Source organism: Mustela nigripes, chromosome 1 (genome assembly GCF_022355385.1).
Source record: "Mustela nigripes isolate SB6536 chromosome 1, MUSNIG.SB6536, whole genome shotgun sequence".
NCBI lineage: Eukaryota > Metazoa > Chordata > Mammalia > Carnivora > Mustelidae > Mustela > Mustela nigripes.
In genome coordinates, this window is record NC_081557.1 from 917,019 (window position 1) to 935,099 (window position 18,081).

General features: G+C 63.7%; 1 protein-coding gene across 11 annotated transcripts in view; it reads left to right on the top strand.

Annotated features, from left to right (window-relative positions):
- Positions 1-18,081, top strand: part of BRSK2 (BR serine/threonine kinase 2) — a 57,862-nt gene that overhangs the window by 17,569 nt on the left and 22,212 nt on the right. The window lies entirely within an intron of this gene.

The following is an 18,081-nucleotide window of genomic DNA, read 5'->3' on the forward strand; positions in this document are numbered from 1 at the left end:
GAGAGGAGGGGAGGGCTTTGTATGAGGCAGCTCCGGTTTGGAGACCAGCCGGGGTCCTTCAGGGTTTGGAGACCAGCCGGGGGTCCTTCAGGGCTGCGGTGGGAACGCCCGCCACCAGGCTGAGCAGGCTCCCCAACCTGGCCTCCAAGGTGGCCCGACTGCCCCGGGGGGCAGAGGTAACCCCACTGGCAGCCTCCAGCCTCACCCCTGCTCACCGTGGGGCCCTCTCGCCTGCTTCTCCCTGTTTCGTCCTGGCTCCTGGGCCAGAGCCCCCACCTGGACATCCCAGCCCGAGTCAGCGGGCAGAGTCGGGGCGGGGAGGGGGCCTGCAGCTGCCCCGTGGGCAGGGCTCTACCCCCGGCCCTGGACAGGCTTCTGACCCCACGACCCCAGCCAGCTCTGGGGACACACCCTTTCCCCTGCCTATGCTCCTCTGCTGCTGAGAGGCGGGGCCCGGGCCCCCCTGGGAAACCACCTGGGCCCCCTGGAGCCCGCACCCCCAGCTCTCAAAGCCAGGCTGGCCCTGACCCCAGAGGCACCTTCCACCCGCGGGCTCAGCCCAGACCGCCTTATTCCCCACACGAGGGTGAGTCCGTGCGGGCGCGTGTGGGTCCGAGTGGGACAGAGCCACCCATGGGAAGGGCTCCGTGTCTCCCCTGGGCCACGCGGGCCCCAGCTGTCAGGTTCCCAGGTGGGAAGGTGTGCACCTGAGCCGAGTCCTTGGGCCTGCCACTGCCCACCCCGTGGCTGAGGAGGCCGCTGGCCGCCCGCTGAGGCTGGGGTCCCCTGGCCGGGCCACTTCAGGGGCGGGCTCTCCCACGCGATTCGGTGTCAGAGGCCCTGTCCTGCACACCCCCCCCACCCCACTAGCTCCTCCCCAAAACTAGCTGTGGGTGGGGCTTGCGGGCAGGAGCTCTCTCTTCCCTGGGCTTTATCCCTTGGCCCCTCCCCTGGCCCCACCCAGAGGTCCCCCCATGGCTCTTGGGCTCGTGGGAGGAGCTTCTATGCCTTCTGCCCTGTGGGCCTTGTTGGGAAGGACCTGGGCACGTTGCAGACCTCAGGGCTGGGAGAGAAGCCAGGGTCAGAGGGGGCCGGTGGCATCCCAGGACCTGTCCTGGAGCTGCTGTGCTGACCCCAGCAGCCCATGGCCCCCCTGGGGGCATATGACCCATCAGCTGTGCCCGGCAATGTCCCCCACCACCACCGCAGCCTTCAGCCTGATGCCTCCGAAGGCTCCCCTGGGACCTCCAAGGACGGACGCAGGCCCCTGGTCTGTGCCCTGGCGCGGCTGCCCTCTCGTCCGCCCAGGGGACCCCGCCCCTGCCCCACCTTCTGTTACGGCTCTGCAGGCCCAGTGCTGACCCTTGGGGGCGCTCCAAGGGCGCTTCCCCGGGACTGGATTTCTCCATCAGGGGCCCTGAGCAGGCGGCTGTGGGAGACTGGCCGCTGTGGGGGGCCTGGGGCCTGGGCAGTCCCCTGGTGGCGGAGGGTTCAGAAGGCCCAGGCTGCGGGCTGGCTTCTCGATCCTTCCTTAGGAAGGAGGCGTTCGGTGATGGAAGCACGTCACACTTGGACCGCGGCGTGCATGCGTGTGTATGTGGGTGTGAGTGTGCTTCTCCGGCCCCTCCCGCGCTCCCTGCCCAGCACTAACCAGAGGGAGTGCAGTGGGCGGTTGCAGGGGCAGAGCCGGCGTGTGTGGTGGGCTCGCCTCCCCATGCCCGGCCCCTGCGGCTGCCCTCCCCTTTGGGGTGAGGAGGCTCCCTCTGGGGACATGGCCTCAGAGCAGAGAAGCTGACCTATTCCCGGGGGCAGGGAGGGTCCCAGGAAAGCCACTGGTGGGGGCCTTCGGCTGCTGGCTCTGGGGGAGCTCCCCTGTTCCCCTGCCCTCATGACCCTGTGGGGTCTCTGTCTATTCCCAAGGCTGGGGTCCTGGCCCCAGGCGGATGCAGCCTCCCTCCCCTCTGGCTGAGGGCCTGGGGTAGGAGCACACAGGCCTCTGAGAGCAGGTGGGAAGCAGGAAGACGGCCTTGGGTCAGCACTGGGAGCAGCTTCCTGCCCCTTTTCTGAGGGGCCGTTTTCCGAGTTGGGGCTATACCTGCTGTGCTTGCTCCCCTGAGAAGCCGTTTGGTGGCAAAGGGGTGTCCGCTGCTCCTGGCACTGGACAAGCAGACAGATTTCAGAGCCGGTTTGGTAAAATGCTCGTTTTTTTTTGGTTGGACTTAATTTGACTGTTTCCAGCCTAAGAAAAGTATTCCTGGGAGGCGGGGGAGGGGCAGCCCGAGCAGACGAAGTTGGGGTGAGCCCACTGAGTGAGGCGACATGGGCGCCGGCCAGGCTGGGCTGGGGCCCAGGGGCCTGTGCAGGGCTGTGGGTTTGGCCGCACCCGCCCTCGGGGTCCCCCAAAGGCCGCCCAGGGCAGGAGGGGAGTGGACCTGGAGCGCCGGGGCTTGTGGAGCTGGGGCTGAGCCCTGGCTTGGCTTCCCACGTGGTTGCTGTGCCCTGACCCCGTGTATCCCAGAGCTTACGGGAGCCTGGAGAAGGGGTCCTGAGCTCAGCTCCACAGCTGGAGGGACGAGCTGCCACCCACCCGCACTGCACCAGTGACGCGTGCTGTCTTTGGCCCCTGGTGGTCCAGGGGCCGGTGAACCTGGCAGTGGCTCTGGCCCTCCTGGGAAAGGGCAGGGATGCTCTGCTGGGTGTACTGGCTGCCGGCCCCGGCCTGCAGGGAGATGGATGTGGCCCTTGGAGTGGCTCAAGGACCAAGGCCAGGGGCCGCCCCGATCAGCGCTGCAGGGCATGGGACTGGGGCCACCCCTGGGGTCGAGGCTTATCCGCAGAGCTTGGCACGGGAGTGGGGCTGCGCACCACGGCTTTGTCCGGATGCCCGTGGGGACGTGTGAGGAGCTGGCTGCAGCCCCGCTGTACCCCCCCTGGAGAAGGGACCCCTCCCCAGGACCCGCACCTTTTCCCACGCTGATGCCCAGAGTGGGCCGCCTGGGCCGTCCTTTGTATGGCCAGTGGGTGACTATTGAGTGCTGACCAGCGACGACTGCTTTCTCTTGATCTGGGCTTTAGTTCTCTTTTTTTTTCTTTTAATAAATTTTTTTTTTAAGATTTTTTTTTTTATTTGACAGAGGGAGAGAGATCATAAGTAAGCAGGCAGAGAGGCAGGCAGAGAGAGGGGGAAGCAGGCTCCCCACTGAGCAGAGAGCCCGATGTGGGGCTCGATCCCAGGACCCTGAGATCATGACCCGAGTCCAAGGCAGAGGCTTAACCCATTGAGCCACCCAGATGCCCCCGGGGCTTTAGTTTTAGAAGAACTAATGATCGTCAATTTGAAAAGAAGAATTTATTTCCATTTTCAAACAGTAAAATACCCCACGTAGGAACTGAGATTTGTACTGATCAAGAAAGTTGTGCCTGCAGTTCACCATGTGTCATTGGTTAAAGTTTTAAAGCGGAGCACAGTTCCGGGATTGGGGGGCCACGTGGGTCACCTGGTCACCTGCTGCCTGGTCACCCGCCCTGCCGCCCCCCTCCTGGTTGCACAGAGGCACCAGAACTCCTGGGGGCCACCGTTGCTCTCAGGACTTCTGTGACTTAGCGTTTACAGATCTGTGCAAGTCAGGAGTTCTGAAGTCCGTGGCCGGCCGGCACTCAGAACAAGATGGGGTCCCTTAGCACATGGGGTCCCTCCCCATGGCTGGGGGGGGGCAATCTGGGGGGAGGCAGCCGCTGGGAGTCCCCCTGGGAGGACGGCTTCCTGCCTGGGGTGGCCCAGAACTGTGTCCCGCATCGATGTGGGACCGTCCCCTGTGCCCGCCGGGCTTTCTACAGGGCCTGAGAGCTCGCTGCTGGTCTCGACAGCCCTAGAGACCCTGCGCTGGCTCTTCTTCATTCTGTACCAAGGCACTGCCCGAGTGGCCGATCACACGTGGTCCGCACGGGCGCTGCGGCCCCTCCGCGGAGCGCCGACTTGTGTGATTCTCAGCTCCGGACGGCAGTGTGACGCGTCGGAGGGAAGCGGTTGGGGGTGGGGGGAGGATCTCCGAAGTCTGCACACGCGCCACACACCTTACCGGCTCCTCCGACCTTGTCCTCTCCTGGGGGTCACAAGCGCGCGCCGGGGCCAGTCGCGGGCTGCGGGCTCCGCTCCGAGTGGTCCGGCTGTGCGACACCCCGCGTGCAGCCCCCACGGCCACTTCCCTGGGCCGTTCCCAGTCTTGGTGCTCCCGGAGGGGGGCTCATCCCCGCATCCGGACTGGCACTCGAGGCAAAGCCCAGCGGCCCCTGCACCCCCCGTGTCGGCCGTGCTCGGTCCCCGGCGCCCCAGCGAGGTTTGGGTTTGTGACCAACACATTGGCCTGGCTCCGAGCGGCAGCAGCGTCTCTTCCTCCTGTCCCCGTGCCCCAGATCACACCCCCGTCTGTGCTTCAGCCGCTCCGCGTTGTCTGGCTGCCGTAGCTTGACTCTCAGAACGGACGTCACAAGGAGGGTCTCGTGATTGTCGACGTGGGGATGTCGTTCAGTGCTGGGCGGGGCCGCAGGCCGGAATTCTCTCCCTCGTGGGGCCGGAGCGGCGGGGCCACTGGGAGGAGACCGCGCCTGTGCACCTGCCCGAGGCCGGGCTGTTAGGATTTGGGAAAATCCGAGTTTTCAAAGTCCTTTGAGTGGATTCTCTTTTCTGATACCCCATGAATGTTTGCATCTGTGATCCACTCCGTGTGCAACACAACATGCTTGGAGTCCTTTGATTTTTCTAGAGTTACTAGTTGCCTTTTTTTTAAAAAAATTGCACTATTTATCACAAACTCATTGAAGTGAGTGTGTGTGAGAGAGAGAGAGTAAGAGAGAAAAACAGGAGGATGGGGGACGGGCAGGGAAGGACGCGCAGACCATTCATCTTCTCCAGTTCTCCGTCTTCCTGGTGGCCTCCTGAGAGTCCCCGGACGTCCTTCAATCCGCCGTGTCTCTCTGCAACAGCCGCCCTCAGGGCTGCGCGCGGCTCCGTTCTGTCCCGCTCTTGGTTCCGGCTCAGGTCGTGAGCTCGGCCTTGTGAGGCCGGGCCCGCGTCAGGCTCCGGCTGTGGAGTCTGCTCAGGACTCTGTCTCTCTCTCTCAAGAAGCCACCTTCAGGGGGTTTCCCAGGAGCCCCCTCTGGGTGGGATCCATTACGTCCTCTGCCGCTCACTTTGTCAGGTGACCTCCTCGGGGAAGGTACGTGGGCGAGCGGGCTTCTGTCGCGCAGCTGAGAGGACCCTCTCCGTGCACCCGGGCCCCCGCGGGCAGTCCTTCGCCCCCGGCGCTTTGAGCGACTTTGGCTCCATTAACTCCTGACCTCAGGGGGACGGAGGAAAGGTGCCCGTCTGGCTCACCTGCCTTTCTCGTCACCCCCATGTACATTAAAGCTCTTGAGCCCACATCTGTCTGTCTCTTGACCCTGCCACCCTACTGAGTGACCTGTGCGGTACCGCAGGGTCCCTTCTCAGCCCTTCCTCAACGAGCACGTGGCGCAGTTGGACGTTCTGTGTTCCGCTCTGCACTTCACTGATGAAATTCCACATTTGTCCCCATGCCCCCCCAGTCTGCCCAGCGGCTCCTCCTCGTCCAGGAGCACCCGGGTCAGCTCGCCCGTTCTCCGTCCATGCTCGTCTTGGGGGATCCTGTCCTTGCCCGTGTGCTGAGGGTTGGCAGGGCCCGTCTTCCTCACCCTTTTGCTTACAACCTAGTGTGTCCTTTGATTTAAAGTGTGTCTCTCGTAAACAACATGAGGTCAGCCCCTGGGCCCCCCCCCCCCCCCCACAACAGCCTGTTATTACCGTAGGATTTAGCCATCTACGTTTTGCGTAGATGTTCTATGTAGCTGCGGACACGGTGTGATTTGAGCGTGCCCTCCTCCTGTTTGTCCCGTCTTGCTACACGTGTGCCTCTTTCCCTGTCTTATTTTGTCTCAAACGTGTCTTTTTTAAAGTTACTTTAATCTCTTTTTCATTCATATTTTTGCTATACGTCTTTCCACTTAGAATCTCATGAGGGGTTACTCTATGGATGTGATTCTCAGAATCTCGGGCCAGAGATCCCATGGGGAGGTCCTTACAAATGTCGTTATATCCCCTTACTTTTGAGGGCTATTTTTGCTGGATCTGGAGTTCGCACTGAGGTAGTGACCAAGCCACTGACTCCTGGCCGCAAGAAGACGGGCACAGCTGGCTCTCCCCCGGGTGTGCTGTGCCTCCTTGTCGCTGGCTAGTTTTCAGATTTTTCTCTCTCTCTTTCCATTGTATCATGGTAGCAGGGGTGCGCTTGGCGTGGCTCTCCGTGTTTCTGTTCCGCTTTCACTTCGGTGAGCTTCCTGGATCTGTGGGCTGATCTATGTAATACCGTTAGGGGAAGATCATGGCTCTTATCTCGTAAACTATGTCTTCTGCTCTGTTTTCTTTCTCTCCTCTTTCCCTGGGGCTCCTGTTACAACGAGACTTTCTGTTGTTGTCCCACAGGCCTCTGAGGTGCTGTTATGCTTGGTTTTTCCTTCTTTGGCTTTCTGTGTTTCAGTCTGGGCACTTTCTGTTGCCCTGTCTTAGAGTTCATGAATCCTTTCTTTTGTGTCTGGTCTGCTCACAAGCCCATCTGGTGAATTCTTTTGGTCTGTCCTTTACTGTGATTAAAAAATACATTTATGAGGGAAGAGGAGGGGGAGAGAGGAGAAAAAAATGTGTATTTATAATATTATCTTGAAATCCTTTTCTGAAAACTCTAATATTTGGGTTAGCGGTAGCCTGCTTCTAATGGCTGTTTTTTCTCTTGAGAATAGGTCACACTTCTCTGCTTCTTTATGGATGGCATCCTTTTTATTGTATGCTGGACACTGTCTATTTAAGAAGACAGTTCAACTGCAGTGGGGAGGGTTTTGGGCTTTTCCAGAATGGGCTCCACTTTCCCTCTCAGGCATTTAGGGCAGGGCGGGTCAGTTTGATCTGGGCAGGGCTCTGGCTGGGTTAAGACTGAGTGGTCACTTCCAGGAGTTTCTGGTCAGCTCTAGCTAAGTATATGGAGGGCGTGAACCCCACAGTGTGGACGTTGCTTCTTTTTATTCCCTGTTGTTTCGAATGCCTGTCACTCGTAGAAGCCCCGTGAATCCTCGCCGAGTCAGTGAGTGACGGAGGCAGTGAAACAAGCTCCTGGGATCTCACTGGCAAGGCTGTGCCCACATGTGGCTCTGCTTGCGTTCTGTGGCCAGGCAGGACTGTCGGGCCTTTCCCTGGGACGGTCTATGCCCACTGGGCCTGGGGTCCTGGGGACTTCTGCTGCCCACTCTCAGCTTCTTCCTTTGGTCAGCTGCCAGCTTCCCGGGTTATCAGCACCTTCTGGTCCACCTTCCTTCGGTCTCTGGGTTCCGTGCTGTGGTCCTTCTTTCAGCCGCTGGTTTTCCAGCAATTACTGTCCTTGCTTTCCTGGAGCTCTGTCTTGTTTCTAATCCCTCTTGTAGCCTTCTTGTTTTATAGATGTAGCAACTTCTTAAATCTGCGCCAGCGCAGTGATCCGTAAAAGCCTTTCTGACTGCCTGTTTCTCCCAGGTCAGTTCTGTTTCTCCGTCTTGGACTCCCTCTGGTAACATCCAGTTGGCTGTTACCTACATGGAGGGGGCCTGGGTGGGTGGTGAGGCTCCTTGTGTGAGAAGGAGGGATGTTTTCTTAACCGGGTCCCTCTGGGAGGGTACTCCTGCCTGCGCACAGAGTGTGGTCAGTCTGAGGGGGGTGCGCCGCGGGGCGGGGACTGGGCAGTGAGACTGCCGGGAGAAGGAAGACTTGCTCAGGGCAGGCTTGTGGCCCCTAAAGTACAGGATTTTGTCCCAGTTTGTCCCAGTCTGTGTCCCGTTCTGGGCATGGAGAAGGGGGCGCCAGCCTGGGTTGCTCCCACATCTGCATCCTCAGTAAGTGGCACATCTGTCTCCGCAGCTCTACCCTCAGGCCTGCCCTGCGGTCCCTGGCTAAACCTGACACCTGGCACTTCACTTGGGTCCCCTGGCAACTGGAGGCCCCATCCTTGCCCTGTCCCCCACACCTGCCCCCTGCCTTCTGTTTTTGGAGTGTTTCGAGATCTCCTTTCCACCACCATTTTTTAACCCAGAAGGTGGCACTGACAGCAGACAAACACAACGGACGCAGGTCTCTTGGACCGCAGGGCTCTGGCAGCCTCGCCAGACACCTGTCCGCAGCGGGGCCTCTTCCCCACGTCCCCCCCCCCCCCACCCAGCATCTGCCGGGCTCCCTCTTTTCTCCAGAACTGCACCCAGGTCTGCCTCCTCTTCCAGCGCCTGGGCCAGCAAAGTCCTCTGGGGGCCCATCTTCCTCCCTCCAGTTTCCTTGTCTCATTTGTCATGTGTCCCCAGTGGCAACACCTTTGAATGGCACCTTATTGTGGCTTGCTGAGGAAATGCTTCTGGTGCTTCCTGAACACATGTCTGCCTCTGGGTGGGGTGGGGAGTGCCTTTGTCACTGAGCCTGGGTCTGGGGGCTTGACATGTCTGTGCTGTCCGGCAGAAGCCCAGCATCTCTGCCCTTCTCAGCTCTGAACTTGGGAGGTCACATGGGGCGGGAGGGTCTGTAAGTCCCAGGAGGGCCACACCCTCAACCCTCCAGCTGGGTCCTGGCAAGCCAGTTCCTAATCCTGGGGTCCCAGTGGGTGGTCCCTGGCCACCCCCTCCAGGTGGGTGAAGAACCAAGAGGGAGTTTTTTGGAGGAGGGGCACATGCAGTCCTCTTCGGATCTTCAGCTGGCTCTGTGCCCCAACCGTGCCAAGCCTCTGAAGGCTGACTTTGGGCTTTGGCGAGAGTGTGCCTGGCTCGACTGACTGGTCTCCAGCACAGAGAACCCCTGGCTACCTGCATAGCTGGGCCGTCCGGGGGGCCAGGCCCAGACTGCTTCTGGGAGGGGCAGGGATCAGGGACAGGAGGCTCAGGACCAGCCACCTGGGGGGCGCTCATGCCGTCTTTACTTAGCACAGGCAGGAGAGGGTGTGAGGACACCCTCAAGGCTGAAGGGGCCACCGAAGCACCCACCCCACGAGGGGCGCAGGAGCCACGTTTCAAAGCCGGTGCCCTGGCTCCGTGGCCCTTGCCCGCCGCCCGGCAGCCCCCACCTGCTCCACCTGCCAGGGCTTTGGGGCAGAAGAGCCCGGCTGTCCCGAGGGGACCGGGACCGGAACGGGGGAGGCGGGAAGGCGGCGCGGGCCGGGGCGGAGGGCCGGCCTCTCCTCCCCTGGGTCAAGGGCAGCAGCGGGCGGGGCCGTGGTCCACGGAGCCGAGGGGCTGGCAGGCCCCCGCGTCGTGTTTGGGTGCTGTGGGTGGGAGGGCGGAGAGCCCCGCAGAGGCAGCAGCGGCTTCGGCGGGTGTGAAATATTCCAGGCCTTAATTAATTTAATTTGAGAGGTTCCTTTTCAGAGCGCGAACAGTTGTCTCCCAAGAGACGCGCGCCGCCCCCCGCGCCTGTGGGCGAAGGACACCGCGGAGTCTATATTGAGAGGAGCCGGCTGGGGCCCGCGCTCCCTCCCTGCCCCCTCCGGGTCCCCCATCGGGCCTCCTTTCCAACCTGGAAGAGCGTGCGTGGGGGCGGACCGGGCCCGGCCGCGTGATGGCGGGTGCGGGGGCGTCGCGGGGCGCGGCGGCCGGCCCAGAAGCGGGGCGCGCGGGCCGATGCGGGCGGACGCTGGCAGACGGGCCCCGCGCAGGTTGGGGGGGGGGCATGTGATCCGGGCCTCCCCGCCTCCCAAACAGAGGAGGGGGTGGGGAAGCTCTGAGCCCCCAGAGGAGGCAGAGAGAACCAAGACGCCGGCCCCGCACCCCCTCCCTAGAGCTGGGGCAGGGGCCCGCAGGCGGGAAAGGAGTTCGGGTGGGCGCACGGGAGGACCGCAGGCCCGGACGCCGCCGCTGCGGGGCGGGAGGCCACAAGTGCTCTTTGATGTCTGGACAACTTCAAAGGGGCCGCCCTCCCGGTCTTCGAGTCCGTGGAGCCCCCGGCGGTGCAGGGCTGGGGAGGGCGGGCTGGCGGCCCAACGTCTGCCAAGGCGGTGCGTTTGAAGCGAGTCCGCTGGGTCCAGGTGCCCCGGGCTAGGACCTGAGGCAACTGGGCGGGCAGAGGGTCTCCTGAAACCTGGGAACCGAACCCGCCCCCGCAGGCGCAGCTTCTGCCCTCTGCCTGCCCAGGAGCGACCCTGGAAGCCAGATGTGAGTGTGGGCGGCCCTGGACCAGCCCCTGGAAGAGGGGACAGGGGGCTGCTGAGGGCTTGGGGTGGGTGGCCCCCAACCCTCTTCCTGGGCTCAGGTCTGACGACTGGATGTCCTTTCAGGCTGCAGGGGGGCAAGGGGTGCTGCCAGCAGGAGGGTGCGCGTGTGGCCCTTTATCCAAGGGAGCACACACAGGGTGAGGGGTCTAAGGTTGGATCTTCAGTCCCTGACCTTCCCCAGCCTGCCCACAAGCACCTCAGTCCGGGAGGAGGGGGAGGCTCTTGGAAATGGCGGTCAAGCAGCTGGTGAGGGACCCGTCCTGTGGTGGGAGGCAGCTGGGGTGGGGTGGAGGGGCCGCGGCTCAGCACGGCCCTGCCCGCATCTTTCACAGGTACCTGTGTGAACTCTCTCCCTCCCAGCACAGCTTCCCTGGGAGCACGAGTAACCCCCCCCCCCCTGCCTGGCCTGAAGAGGGGTCAACCCAGACCTGGTGGGGCTTCCAGGCGGGGGGGACTGCTCGTGGGGCCTGCACACTGATGTCATCACACTGGAGGCCAGAGGGACCTTGCGTTCTCCCTGAGCATGGGGCTCGGAGCCTCTGGAGCCTGGAGAGCAGGCAGCCGCTCCGCCCCCGGCTCCATCCTCATTCCACGCCACTCCTGGGGGATTTTGTGAGCCAACCCTGCGCCCCTGCCGGGTCCTGGCCTCCTCAACTCTCCCCGGCTGCAGGTTGCCACAAGCCGGGTGCTCTTCCCAGAGGGATGGGGGCTTGCTCCTCCCCACCCTTTGGAAGGAGGCGTTATAGACGCTGAGGGCTTACCCACACCCTGCGCCCGGTGCCGGGGACCTCGGGCGGGATCTCCTGAGATCGCTGCTGGCGCCGCCCTGGTTGTCCCGGAGAGCTCTGTGTTCCTTGGTATCCTGGGTTTAGAGGTTACCTCAGGGCTGTGACCCCCAGAATGCGGTGCAGGCAGGCCTTGGCTCCAGGCTCAGAAAGGAGCAGGGGTGTGGCTGGAGGAGCTGCCCAGGGAGCGCTGACACCCCAGGGCACCCTGGCTCTGGTGTCCCGTGTCCCGCCCCCAGCTCCGCCAGTAGCCCTGAGCAGTCAGCTGCTTGGACTCAAGCCAGGGCTGCGTTGAGCCCCGTCCATGGTGCTGAAGGGACCGGGCGGTGGCTGGGGGAGGGGCCCTGGGAACCTGGGTTCATTCCCATTAGTGTCTCCGAGGTTCATCCTGTGTCTTTGCCCAGCACCCGCCTACTAACTAAGCCTGTTGTGAGGTGGTGCTGGGGGTGGGGCTTGTGGCTGCACCTGCTGGGGAGGCCTAGGCGTGGGTAGGCTTCACCCTGACCCCTTGGGCAGTGGCAGGAGAATGGGCCCTGGGGTCAGGCAGGCCCAGCCTGTCTCCTCTTCTGAGAATGGAAGTGGACTATTGTAAGGATCAAGGCTTAAGAGGAGGATCCTTGGAAGCTTCCTTTCTGGGCAGTGGTCTGGCTGGAGCGGGCGGCCACATTCAGGCCTGACCATCCCCCAGAGCACGCCCTACCCCAGGGCCTTAGCATGGCCTTAGGTGACTAGATGCAGCTCATAGGGTGCCTCCCCACAGGGCTGTGCCTGGCGCAGGCAGAGCCGCTTAGGGAGGAAGCAGAATCCGTGCCCCCCCCCCCCCAGCCCTGCAGCAAATCCTGTCCTTAAATCCCTGGAGCCCTGCTGGGTTGAGAGACTGGTGGTGGGGGTGGGGCAGGCAGCAGGGCAGTTGGCTGAGTGTGGGCGTGCGGGGGGAGGGGCTCTGGTCACCGTGAGGGATCTGGAGCCGTGTGCTTAGCTGGGGTTGTGGCAGCAGGTGCAGAAAGCCCTTCTGAGGCGCATCTCATTTGAGAGGAAAGGAAACTCGAGGTAAACACTCCCATGAGTGCAGCAGGTCCTGCGCTGGGCTCCTGGGGCCGCTATGAGGAGCTGCCCCATACCTTGTCCCCGGAAGGACGACGTCTCTTTCTCTGGGTTGTAGGGGCACATTCCAGGCCCCTGGTGCGCCGGCCGCCCCGCGGAGCCCCGTCATGTCCCCGCAACACTTCTCTGTGCCTCTAGTAAGAGCCCTGTCACTGCATTTAGGGGCTGCCCCAAACCCGGAGAATGCTCGTATCGAGATCTACAAATATACTTCTGCAAAGGCTCCCCCCACCCCGAATTAAGGTCGCATTCATGGGGTCCAGGTATTATCACATGGATGTGTCTCCTCGAGGCCACCACCCGTCCTTGCACAATCTGTGTGTGGTCTGGGTCCCCAGGGGTCCCCACGCTGTCCCCGTCTGCACCGCAGTTTCCTGCCCGCGGGCTCAGGGGGCTTCGGTTGGTGCCGGGAGCCCTCAGTGGTCACCTGGAAAGTCCCCTGTGAGGTTCTTGAAAGTCTCACTGTGGCACCCCCAGGGTCCCCCACTGCCTCCGCGGGTGCCCCCGGCCCTGAATGAGGCTGAGTGTGGGGGTGAAGAGGGCATGGGGGAGAACCAGGACGGCATGAAGGGCACCTTCACCTTGCCCCTGTCGGCGGCCTCCTGCCCAGCCTCGGGATTCCCTGCCTGCCCAGGCACACCGTGGAAGGGGCTCTGGGTCAGGCTAAGAGATAGAGCCAGCGTGAGGAGTTCCCTTTCCTCGGGGACACCCAGTGGCAGGAACATCCCCGGCACTGAAGGGAGAGGGGACAGACACCCCCAGGGACCAGGCGGCACTGTGTCCCAGCAGGAGCGGGACGGCCAGGTCTCATCTGCTCCTCCCCCACCAGCGTCCATGCACCTGAGCGCCCCCCCCCCCCCCCCCCCCCCCTGCCCAGGGCCCGGGAGCATTTGTTCTCAGACCCAGGGTCAGGAGCTGCCCAGCAGGCTGGGGGTCGAGACAGGCTAGCGGGGTGCCTCTCGCCATGGGAGGCCACCAGCAGGTCTCTGGGGCTGCCCACCGCAGACAGGGATGCGGAGAAAGAGGCAGACCAGACCTGCCCCCGTGTGTCCCCCACCCCCTCCCCCATCCCAGAGTCTGAGGGAGAGAGCTCCAGGGTGTCCAGAAGGGCCTGGGTGGGACAGGCTGTTCTCCCCACTTGCACAGGTGAGGTGAGGACACTGAGACCGTGTCTGGGCGCACCCACCCGGGTTGCCTGGCTGTCCCTGCCTCTGGGAGGCCACCCCGCCAGTTGGTTCAGCTCCTAGCGAATGCCGGGGCCGGCATCCACCTGGACCCAGGGGGCGGGAAGGCAGCGTCTCCGTGTCCTGTGACCTAACAACGTCTCCCCAAAACTTGGGGGCCTGAGACTGCGAACATTGTCTCATGGCTCCCGAGGGTGAGGAATCGTGGGGCAGCCAAGCTGGGCGGCCATGCCTGGGCTCCTCTCAGGCTCCCAGGGTGGGTCAGGCTGGTTCTTGGCCACAGGACGAGGCAGCAGGCTCCTCAGAGCAGGGATCCCAGGGAGCAGACCCCAAAAGCTCTGGTCACCACCCAGCCTGAAGGATGGCTGGTTGTTCCGCCACATCTCATGGCACACAGGCCAGCCTGGTGCGGTACGGGTGGGGTCACGTGGCTGGGAGGCTTCCAGGAGGGGGGTCTCTAGGGGTCCTCTGGGAGGCTGTTGCAGTCCGGAGAGGCCAGTGACAGCGTGGCAGGAAGAGGCCGCAGGGGGCCCTGCAGACGGCCACTGGCCTGCACATGCGGCCTGTGCTCACCGCCTCTGCCCTCGAGCTGCTCCCAAGAGCTGGGGGTGGGGCCTCTGCAGTCCCCACCTGAGTCCTGCTGTCCTCTGGGCTCAGTTCGATCTTCAGCTTCTCTGGGAAGCCCCCTGGGCCAGCTGGCTGTGGGGCCCACGGTCTCTGGCTGCCCACGCAGGTCCTGGGGGAGCACTGTGCCTGGGCCTTGCCGTTCTGGTTCCGCCTCCACACCCGGGCATGTGGGTCCTGGCCGTGGCACGGGGAGCTGCTCCATGTGGGGCCGGTGGCCAGGGCAGGACCACCTGCGATGTCTGTGGCTTACCCCAGTGCGGCTGCCGGGCTGGCCCTTGGGAGCAGAGCCTGGGAAGTTCAGGCCCCAGAGAAGGTCCAGGGCAGTGGCGGGGTGGGGGCTGCGCGGAGCACGGGTCCAGGCGGCTCCCAAGAGGAGTCTGTGTGCTGCTGTTCCCAGTCCCTTTGCCCCCCGCAGTCCCATGGGCCCCTGCCTGCCCTCTCCCGCCTTCTCCTGCTGCCCTGCTGTGGGCAGCCCAGCCCCGGGGAGCTGGGCCCGGCTCAGGGCCACCAGCCCTGCTGACTCATTTTCCCAACAACCGGTGTGGTGCCCCTTCCTCCCTCCTCCCAGGAGAGCCCAGACAGGAGGGGTGACAGGGCCTGTCCACCCCGGCAAGACTGTCATGTCCGCTGTGCCGGGCCCTGGAGCACCCCCCCTTACGTGCCTACAAATGGGGCCCCACAGTGACACTGGCCATGGAGGCAGAAAATGGGTCCCCTTTGGCTACGCTTGTGGTATTGGGAGCCGCTGCAGGGCCCCAGAGGTGCGGCAGCTCATGACGGAGGAGGGACGATCTCCCATCCCCGGTGTTAGTGACCCTTGCATGGTCCCGTGAGGGCCAGCGGCTGGACACTGTTTTCTCCTGAGATGCAGACAGAGCGTCACGCTGCCCTGCCCTTCCGTCCTGGCCCAGCAGAAGCAACCCCCCTCCCCCCATCACGAGTCTCCCTTCCCAGAACCTGCAGTGGGAGCCCTCCCCGGGTCCCCTAAGTCCAAGGACCCGCTGACACAGCGTGGGGGGGCCGATGTGAGCACACAGGTGGGGCCCTGCGAGGGCGCCCCAGGCTCAGTCAGCACCGTGGACAGTGGCCGTCCTTTTCCTGACCAGGCTCCTCCCCAGGGGACTCTGCTGCGACCGGTCCACAGCTCACCACCCGCGAGCCTGCCCGCGTCCCACATCCGCTGCCCTCGGGGGCCTTCCTCACGGGCCCTGTGCGTGGACACCAACTCCCACCCCCCCCCTGAATTCCCACCCTCTCCTGGGCGGGGGCAGGAGGGACTGCGGGGGTGAGGGGAGCAGCAGGTGGGCCTCTGGCAGAAACTCCTGGCCTCCTCGAGGGTGGGGCGGTGCGGGCCGGAGAGGGCAGGGGCGATCGAAGGCCCGGGAGTCTGGACAGTAACCGACCGTGGGCAGCGGCCTTCCCAGGTCCCCACCTATGCAGGTGCTCGGTGATTTGGAGGAGAAAAGGCAAAAACAGCCACTTCTCCCTTTGCTTCCGGCTGCCCCGAGCAGGAGCTGCAGGTGCCCTGAGTGCGTCCCTTTGCGGACTCTCTGGGGCCGGTGGTGTTCCCAGGTGCCTGCAGAGGCTGTGGCATTCATGTGGCCCCGGTCCACAGCCAGCTGGAGTGCGGTGGGGACGGGCGCAGCTGGCCGCACACCTCGCAGGCTCTGGGCTCCTCTCTGCGGAGGGCCCTCGACACCCGGCCCATGGTGGACACTCAGACTGTGGCTCTCCCTGATGCGACACCGTCACCTGCGCCCAGACCCCTGTCCAGACCAAAGGGAATTCGGGTCCTACTCTGGGGGGGTCCCAGGACGCAGGGCGCTCCAGCAGGGTTTTTTCTGAAGGGCCACGGCCAAGAAGGAGGGGAAGGTCACGGACGAACCGCAGGAGGCCTCCACTCAGGACTGGCCCGTAGCATCCGGGTCCCCACTGCTCTGGGGCTGCCCTGCGCGGGGCTCGTTCAGCACGTCTCTTCCCCTGGGCAGCTGGGCAGCGGCTGGTGGTGCGGCCGCCGCATTCCCTGCGTCCCACGGTGCCTGGCGTGGCGCTCGGTGGCGACACCAACGGAGCGACTTTCTGCTTCTGGACAGCATCCTGTCCCTTGGACGCCCGTTTATTTTCCTTTTCTGGAAGCAGGATGACATTTCTCCCCACTCGTCTGCAATTCCCGCCTCCTGAGGACCCGTGTGCACGGCTGTGTGAGGTGCGTCTGTGGGCGCGTCCTCCTGGCCGTGTGCCCACTACCCTGGTGCCCGAGCCACGGTTCCCGAAGTCCTTCTTGTCCAAAGACGCCCCGTCCCTCCCATTGGTCGGTGCGGGAACGGCCCGCAGAGCCGGCCCAGGGCCGTGCCCACCTGTGGTTGGGAATGGAGCCACGGCGTTTGGGCCTGGGGGGTCTCTGGGGCTCCTGTGCCAGCCGTCTCCGGCGTCTGTCCCGGGCCCTTCCGGACTTGGAGGAGCTTGTCTTCCATGGGGTGGCCGCGTTTGCTGCTTGTCTCCCTGGCACCCCCGTCCCGTCAGCCTTGTCCCGGGGACCTGTCAGGCAGGAGTTTTGCTTCTAACTCTGGCTGGTGCCGTGGTCTGGGGGGCAGGGCTGGGGGCAGGGAGTCCTGGGCCTCCAGCCCTGAATTACAGGCAGATGCCAGCAGCGCCCTCCTGCGGGGCTCTCTGTGCTCTTCCTGCTGCCCTGGAATCACAGGGCCCGGAGCAGATCAAAGACAGCTGGCAAGAGCCCTGGGGTCTGCGGGCCTCCCTGGGGTCTGCGGGCCTCCCTGGGGTCTGCGGGCCTCCCTGGGGTGGGAGCTGAGGGTGCGGGGGCTCGCTGGGCACACCGTGCTGGAGCCCAGGAGCCCATCTGTCGTTCCCTGAGTGTGCACACGACCCCTGGGCGTCGCCCACGAAGGCCCACGCCCCCCCTCCTGCCCTCTGGGCGAGCTCCCCAAGCACACAGAGAGGCTGGCCGCAGGCCCACCCACCCCAGCACAGGGCAGGGGCAAGAAGCCATGCTGGGAAGGGCAGCTGGGACCATGTTCCGTGGAGGGACACAGAGGCCACGTAAAATTACGGACGTGTGGTCTGTGAAGGGAAGGTGTCTTCTGCACACGTGACAAGGAATTCATTTCCCATAAAAGTCGAGGGGCTCTTACAGGTTGGTAAGAATCCCCCCGACCGGGACGCCTGGGTGGCTCAGTGGGTTAAGCCACTGCCTTCAGCTCAGGTCATGATCTCAGGGTCCTGGGATCGGGCCCCGCATTGGACTCTCTGCTCAGCAGGGAGTCTGCTTCCCCCTCTCTCTCCGCCTGCCTCTCTGCCTGCTTGTGATCTCTGTCTGTCAAATAAATAAATAAAATCTTTTATAAATAAATAAAAAAAAGAATCCCCCCGACCCAGGCGAAACCCAGCAGCCGGTGAGCATGACAAAGGGGTCAAGGTCACGGTTAAAGCAGCAACAGTGGGGGAGGCCGGGTCACCCCAGCAGCACGGGGTGCGCATGCAGTCAGGGTCCCGACTTTGATGGAGTCTGGCTAACACAGCACGGTGCCCCTCAGTGTCCACAGGCAGGGCGTCCCAAGGTCGGGGTGCGATGCCAAGGTGAATGGGGTCCCCTGGCTCCCCTTGGGCCCCCAAGTGCTGGAGTGGGTCCAGCCATCGCGAGAGCTTTCACGTGCCTGCCTAGGAATGAAAGTCGCCCTGGGGAATGTCGCAGTCGGGGCCCAGGCTCGGGGATGGAGATGGGTGTTCCTAGGCCGCAGGCCACAGAGCAGTTCACCCAGAGGTCTGGAGGGTGCTGGCAGCGGCCCGGGCTGCAGGAGGGGTGGGGCTGTGGTGGCCCCAGAGGGCTCTCCTGGCCGGCGAGGGGAGGCAGGAGACGTGGAGGCCTGGGGCCGGCGGTCAGAACTGGAGCAGGGTGTTGGGCTCGGGCCCAACATGCGAGAGTGAATTTGTGTTCTGCCCCGTGGGGGGCGGCCAGGGGTGGGGGGCGTGGGGCGTGGAAGGCTGGGGTGCTGCTGTCCGGGGAGCAGCCTTGGGCCTGTCCTGCTGTCCTGGAGACGGCAGTGACCAGACTCGGGGCTCCTCTGTCCAGAGACGTGCAGGCTG